At 33.6% G+C, this 7,500-nt stretch overlaps 1 protein-coding gene and 1 pseudogene across 6 annotated transcripts in view; both read left to right on the top strand.

The window, feature by feature from the left end:
• Positions 1-7,500, top strand: part of LOC145255813 (SPARC-related modular calcium-binding protein 1-like) — a 369,590-nt gene that overhangs the window by 77,441 nt on the left and 284,649 nt on the right. The window lies entirely within an intron of this gene.
• LOC145255916 (U2 spliceosomal RNA) lies at positions 371-508 on the top strand (annotated as a pseudogene).

Genomic DNA, 7,500 nt, shown 5'->3' with positions numbered 1-7,500 from the left:
TCAGATGCGACACTTCCATTTCTCGTTCTCTTTCAGTGGATGAGGGATCCTTCACGACTGAGACAATTTTTTATTTTTGTACCTTTTCTCTACGTTAAAAAACGACCCTGGTGTCTAACTCTGTCCCGTGGGAAGGCATTGTAAATAGGTTCAAAGTGTAGTATCTGTTCCGACAGATACTGCAAGTAAAGACCATATGTGGGGGCAGCCCCACATGTAAGACCTTGGTCAATGTAGGGGCAACCCTTCATACCAATTGTAATTATCCAGCTCCCCTACTTCCTGGGAAGTTGGTCCCCATTTCTCCTTCACTCCTCACATAAAAAAATCGGCCTTGTGCCTTATTTGCTCGGTGGGGGAGCAAATAAATACCCTTTTCTTGGCCTTTTGGCCAAGATCAAAGTGTAGTATCTGTTCTTACTACATGCTGTACTTATGTTTGTAACTTTGTGATATAAAGTGGGGAATCACTTTTCTGTATTAATTTCATGTAAAATGATCACCCACTTTACAACCAGTCAGTCTCAAAGCCATTCAAGTCATTCTCCAGATCATTCAAGTTGTTTTTGAAGGATTCGAGTTATTGTTTAAGCATTCAAGTCATTCTTAAGGTCATTCAATTCATCCTTAAGTTCATTAAATTCATTATAAGTCATTTACTTTTTATTTATTTAAGTCATTTCAGTCCATTTTTCGGTCATTTTAGTTTATCTTTAAGAATTTCATGTCAATCCTACATTCACGCATTCAGTCATTACACGAGAGCACGCAAATAATGGCTATCGGTCTTGTTCCTAATGCTTGTTAAAACTAGAGAAAAATTGCTTTTTTTTATTTTTTGCATCAAACATAATTTTTTAGCAATTATATTTCTCAGTTTTAATATCACTTTTAGTCAGTTTTTAATTTCATGATTAAAATCACTTTTCCTTTTTTATTTTCCAATTAATAATAACCAATGAGCCACACTCTTTTTTCATAAACTATAGAATAATTGCTGTTTGTATGGTCGGAATTAAAGCCATATAACACTTATCGTTGACTTTTTTTTTCACTTCAATGAGTAAACTTAGCTTCTTACATACAATGGCTTCATGCCTTGTATGGAGCAATTTTAATTTTAAAAAAAGCTCCCTTTTGTTTTAGCTGTTTTCATTTTTCGTGCTTTTAAAAAAATATTTTCTAAGGTGAATATGCTTCTCCTGAATTGGTCTCGATTATATTTCGTCCGTTTCAGCTTTCTAAATCAAGTAGCTTCATGACTTGTCTGGAGCGACTTCCATTAAAAACAAGTGAAGCATGCATGGTCTCCCGTTAGTGCACAGTGAACGAGGCAGTAAAAAAAAAAATGACTTAGTCCATCATTTGCCCCCTCCCCCATTTAGCCCCAAAAGTCCCCAAGGCCTTAACATATTTAGATTTGAGTTCAGCACCATGCAAAACTGCTAAATAAACATACACAGAAAATTTTGGACAAATATGATAACATCCCAAAAATGGAGTGTTTTTATTAGCCATAAAAGAGTCCTTGGGGCACATCGAAGAGTTATCGCAAAGTATAGACAAACAAAATTATATAGAAATCAGTGACACCTTTTCAGAAAGTTTTATAAAAATTCAAGACATTAATTTTTTTTTTTAAATAAGCACAATTTTAGCCATTTTAACCCGAAAGACAACTCTAGGGGTGGTAACCGGAGTTTTACCCGGAAAATCCGTTCTGTTATTTTTTTTACTCATATCATGTTTAATGTTTGTGTAAAATTTCAAAAAATTCCAAGGCGTAGTTTTTGAGAAAAGTACGAACGGACGAACAGACGAACGGACGAACAGGCGAATGGATAAGGGTGATTTTACAGGCTCACCCTTCTTTTATCGGTGGACCAATATGCTTTTTTTTTTTTAGAATAAGTTTATTTAAATAATTTGTATTTCCTTCCGTTGAGTCCAAAATCGTTGTTTACTTTTAGTCTAGTATATAGCACGAAGTTTCTAGGTAATAAATATTTTCTATCTCATGACACACTATAAAAGCTGGCCATCATTATCCTCATTATTATAATGGCGATATCATTTCTGTAACCATCTTTTAATATGCGGTAAGCACTTTATAAAAAATAAACGATATACAAAGAAAGATCCCACTAGTAGAAATGAGATGCCAAAGAAGACTCCTTAGCATTTCATATATGGTACAAAATTGGCTTCGAAATCTAGTCGGCGATGTTCTTTTCTTCTCCTTACAGCCTCTCTCTAACAGAAAAAGACGTTACATATCTTTCTTTGCTCTATCGTTCTTTTTAAACCAGGTGTTAGACTGAATTTTAATCTATGCCCCTACTGTAAAACATTCACAATAAACAGTTGTCTACGTACAACCACTGTCCACAATTTTCTCTGATCTCTATATGTGCCTAAAACTCAAATTATAAAAAATATAAAATAAAAAAATATAAAAATCTGATCTCTATATATAAATATATACCAAATCTAAAAATATAAAATAAAAAATATATAAATATAAAGACATAAATAGTAAAATATAAAAATATCACATATAAAATATATAAATATATAAAATATATAGATATAAATATTTAAAAAATCTAAAAATATGATCTTTATATGTGCCTAAAACTCAATTTATAAAAAATATAAAATATTTAAAAAATCTAAAAATCTGATCTCTATATATAAATATATCAAATATAAATAATAATATATATATATAAATATATAAAATATAAATAATAAAATATATAATATATAAAATATATAAATATATAAATAATAAAATATATAATATATAAAATATATAGATATATATCTGATGTCTATATGTTGCTAAAACTCAATTTATAAAAATATAATATATAAAAAAATAAAAACAAAGTTCCTTTCTTAAAACTGCCAACGTGTTACGTGGGACTGCTTTCCAACTGACTACATCACGGTCGTTTTCAAGTTAAGTCTAAACAAGTTTTATTAAGCCGTCCCCTAAAATAATCAAATTCCACTTAATATCCACCACTACGGGACATATGGTGTTGTCTCAATAACCTCCTTACGCTCAGTAACCCTTAAACTCGAGTGGCCTTCGGTCCTTGATAAGCGGTGACCCCACTGAAAAAAAATGTGTGAAAATAACGGAAACATGGTAAATATAAATCGATTATTTTTTTATATTATTTTATATATATATATATATATATATATATATATATATATACACATATATACAAGGGATTCACCACTTATCAAGGCCCGAAGGCCACTCGAGGAAAAGGATTATTAAATATTAGATGGTAGTATAGTAATCGTTAATGGCGTAATTTGAGCAGAATTTGATTATTTAAGTGGACGGCTCCACAAGAGTTTTTTTTTTTTATACGAGGCTTGAGGGTTAACATATTGTAGTCGGCCTTAACCGTACTTGGCCTTCGGGGCAAGATCAAAGTGTAGTATATGTTCCGGCAGATACTGCAGGCTATGACTAGCTATGACTAGCAAAGACTAGATGTGGGGGCAACCCCACATGCCTGACCTTTAACCAGCTCCCATTTCCCACATCTCGGGAGCTGGTCCCCTTTTTCCCTTCCCCCTCCCTTCACTCCTCACATTAAAAATCGGCCTTGTGCCTAATTTGCTCGGTGGGGGAGCAAATAAATACCATCTGTTCCGGCAGATACTGCAAGCAAAGACCCTATGTGGGGGCGACCCCACAGATAAGACCTTGGTCAATGTAGGGGCAACCCTTCATACCAATTGTCACTATCCAGCTCCCCTACTCCCCGGGGAGTTAGTCCCCATTTCCCCTTCACTCCTCACATTAAAAATCGGCCTTGTGCCTAATTTGCTCAGTGGGGGAGCAAATAAACACCCTGCAAGCAAAGACAATATGTGGGATCGCTCCCACATATAAAACCTTGGTCAATGTAGGGGAAACCCTTCATACCAATTGTCACTATCCAGCTCCCCTACTCCCCGGGAAGTTGGTCCTCATTTCCCCTTCACTCTTCACTTTAAAAATCGGCCTTGTGCCTAATTTGCTCAGTGGGGGAGCAAATAAATACCTCAAAGTGTAGTATCTGTTCTTCAGATGCTGCACTTCAATTTCTTGTTCTCTATCAGTGGAGGAGAAATCTTTCACGACTGAGACATTTTTTTTTTATTTTTGTTCCTTTTCTCCACGTTAAAAAACGACCCTGGTGTCTAACTCTGTCCCGTGGGGAGGCATAGTAAATAGGAACACATTGTAGTCGGCCGGGAAGCAGCCCGACGGAACAGTGTTCTACGGACGGGCAGTTCTAGGAAGGGAATTTTCTTCGCGGAATCTGTTTGTTATTATACTTTCTCTTCGACATCAGAACTTACAGAAATTATGATCCCGGTCGACGCCATATAGACCAGCTAGTTATAAAATGAAAATTGAGAAAACCTGATGTGGAACAGAAATGCAATAACATAGGAAAATAAATATGTGGATTTATGAGAAATGTAAGATTAAATAGAACGTAAAGAAGTTTGTTTGTTTTTTTTTTTTTATTTATTTATTTATTTTTTTTTTATTTATTTATTTATTTTTTTTTTTTTTGAGAAACATGGAGTGCAGTAATTGTTTCACTGTGTCTCATTACATTCGACAGTTTTGCTTAAATAACATCTAATGGAACGGGTCTCACTTGAACATTTCAAGTACTGTTAAACCGCCATTCGTGAAATAAATTAGTATATTTAATACCTAAACATTTTATATAACTAGGTTGATGAGAAAGTTCTTGCGGAATTTTTAATTTTGATTACAAATGATTTATTGTCGAATAAGTTTTAGTTATAATACTTTTATTTCATATGCCATTTTCTATACCATTTTAAAGAGCGTTTTTCACTCTATCTAATCGATTAAATTACAATCGTTTTAAAACAGATATGTATCCTTTTCAGAATAAAAAAACAAAACAAATTCAAACAATTTTTCTTATTTTAATTCAAGCTAGGCTGAAAAGCTGCTGAAACAGCTCGCGATATAAAGCATTATTGAACGCACAGCACAATGCTGGTTTAAGATATTCCGTGGCGGTGACGAAAATATTGAAGATAATGAGCGCACTGGCCAGCCATTAGATTTTGACAGCGATCAATAAAGAGCCTAAGTCGAAGCAACCACTTGAGAGACAAAAAACTTGATAAACGTGTATCTCAGGACAACCAAAAGAAACGCCATTATGGAGTGTCATCGCTTTCTTTTTCATTTACGCAACAAGAACGACCCGTTTCCTTGTCCGGGTTGTGACTAGCGATAAATAATGGGTTCATTACGACAACCGACGACGCGCAGCTCAGTGGTTAGACGCCAACTAAGCTCTACAACATTTTCCGAAGCCAGTGTTGCACCAAAAAAGGTCATGTGACTGGTCTCATCCATTACAGTTTTTTCATATGCAGGCGAAACCATTACTGTTAACAAAATGGATGAAATACACCAGAAACTTCGACAATAACACCCAGCATTAATCAACAGAAATGACCCAATTCTCCATGACAATACCCGACCGTGCGTTTCTAAACCGACTCTGCAGAAGTTGAATTGGACCACGAAACTCCGCCTCATTCGCCATACTCTCCAGAATTATCACCTACTGACTACAGGAAAGAGGTTTGAAAAATACACAAATAAAATGGAAAGAAACTACAGAAATATGAAATTAATCATACTTGCATCAATAAAATTATTAAACAGTTAGTGACATATTAAAAGTATTCAAAATGATCAAAAAAGCAGAAAACGGGAAAAGGATAGAAAAACGATACAGTGCAAATTCAATGAATAAGACGGTAACATCCAGAACAGAATAACTTCAAAATGAGTTCATTGATAGTCACTTGGTAATCCTTAAGGAACGAGAATAAACAGAATTACAGATGTTCAGGGTAAATTAAAGCTTCCAGAAAAAGAAACAAAAACATCAGAGCATGGAGAAGTGAAGTTCCATGTTTTTTAATAAAAGGTTTCTTTTAAAAATGTAAGAGATAAGACAAATGGAAGTATTGAAGTGAAAATTCAAAACATATACACCTATATATTTGTTTTTGGTGCATTTTGTCGGTTTTGCTAATATTTAATTGTTTCTGACGAGCAGGCAAATGAACCAAAGATAATATTTATAGTTATGAGTTACAAAACGTGCATAAGATGGTAAATGACAAAATATAGTCATTCGCCGAAATAACAAATCCAAACTAAATAAAACTTATATTGGTGGACTACTTTATTTCCTTATATAAATGATAGGTACGCACAAAATGGAAGGCCGATCCTTCAAATGCAAAAACATTTTAACCCTCCCCTTCATATAAAAATTCATCAAAATGCAGGAAATCAACCAATTTTAATGAAATGTTCAGTATTAATTAATCAACAATAATGAATACATTATTTCTCTTAGATCTTAATTAAAACTTATTTATTTTTTTGTAAACAAAACACCTTTGCTAAAGTTAAAGTTTTAAGTACTAAAAAAAAAAAACGAAGCATGATTTTCTGGTTGCTTTAATATAAAAATAAAGCATTGTAAATGTTAAAAAAAATATTTCATAAACATTACGAAAAAAAGTCACCAAAGTCTGTGTTAATGAAATCAACATAATCCGAGGAAGATTTTTCGAATCATCGATATTATCATTGAATTAGGCATTGTTTATTTAGTAAAAAGTGATATAATTGAAAAAATATTTCATGTGATTTTAATGATAACAATTCTCATAAAAATGTAAAATGTAAGTCTATAATATTTTTTCTTGTACGCATGATAGTGTAAACTTTAGTATAAGATTTTTTTATAATCTTGAAAATAAAATATGAAAAAATTTAGATACAAGATCACTAACAAAAATAGTTTTAAAAATTGTATTATCTATAATATAAATCTCCCCTGTTTGTTTACATGTATGTATGTATGTATGTATGTATGTATGTATGTATGTATGTATGTATGTATGTATGCTTGCAGAACACTTTGAAGCAGCCAAAATAGACCGAGCGAAGCTTAAGAGAGTATGTAGGAAATGCCAAACCTTGCCGCCCAACCATGGAGATCTCTGGATCTGTAAGGTGTGTGATCGGGCTCTGTTGTCTAAGGCAGGTTTTGTTAATCACATGAAAGCTCACGATAATACAGGTTCAGCTGCTGTTAGTTTTATACAAATCAATGAACGTTTTCAGTGTCATGTCTGCTTGAGGGTGTGCAAGTCGCTGGCAGGACTAAAAAGTCATATTCGGGCACATGGACTTTTAGTGACTGAGGGAGTGGCTCTCGTCTGACAAGACGTTGCAATCATCATGTATATATGTATGTATGCCTAAAACATTAGACAGAGGCGACGGATTTTCACGAGATCGATATCGTTTTGAAGCTCGACCTTTCGGACTACCAATACTGAAAAATTGGTCAAAAACATTAATTCCTTCACTCTCAACTGGGCACTTCTCTACAGGGAGGG

This window comes from Euprymna scolopes, chromosome 31 (genome assembly GCF_053919585.1).
Source record: "Euprymna scolopes isolate OS-2025 chromosome 31, ASM5391958v1, whole genome shotgun sequence".
NCBI classification, from domain to species: Eukaryota; Metazoa; Mollusca; class Cephalopoda; order Sepiida; family Sepiolidae; genus Euprymna; species Euprymna scolopes.
The sequence above is the reverse complement of the archived record's forward strand: the minus strand, read 5'-3'. Positions and strand labels throughout refer to the sequence as shown.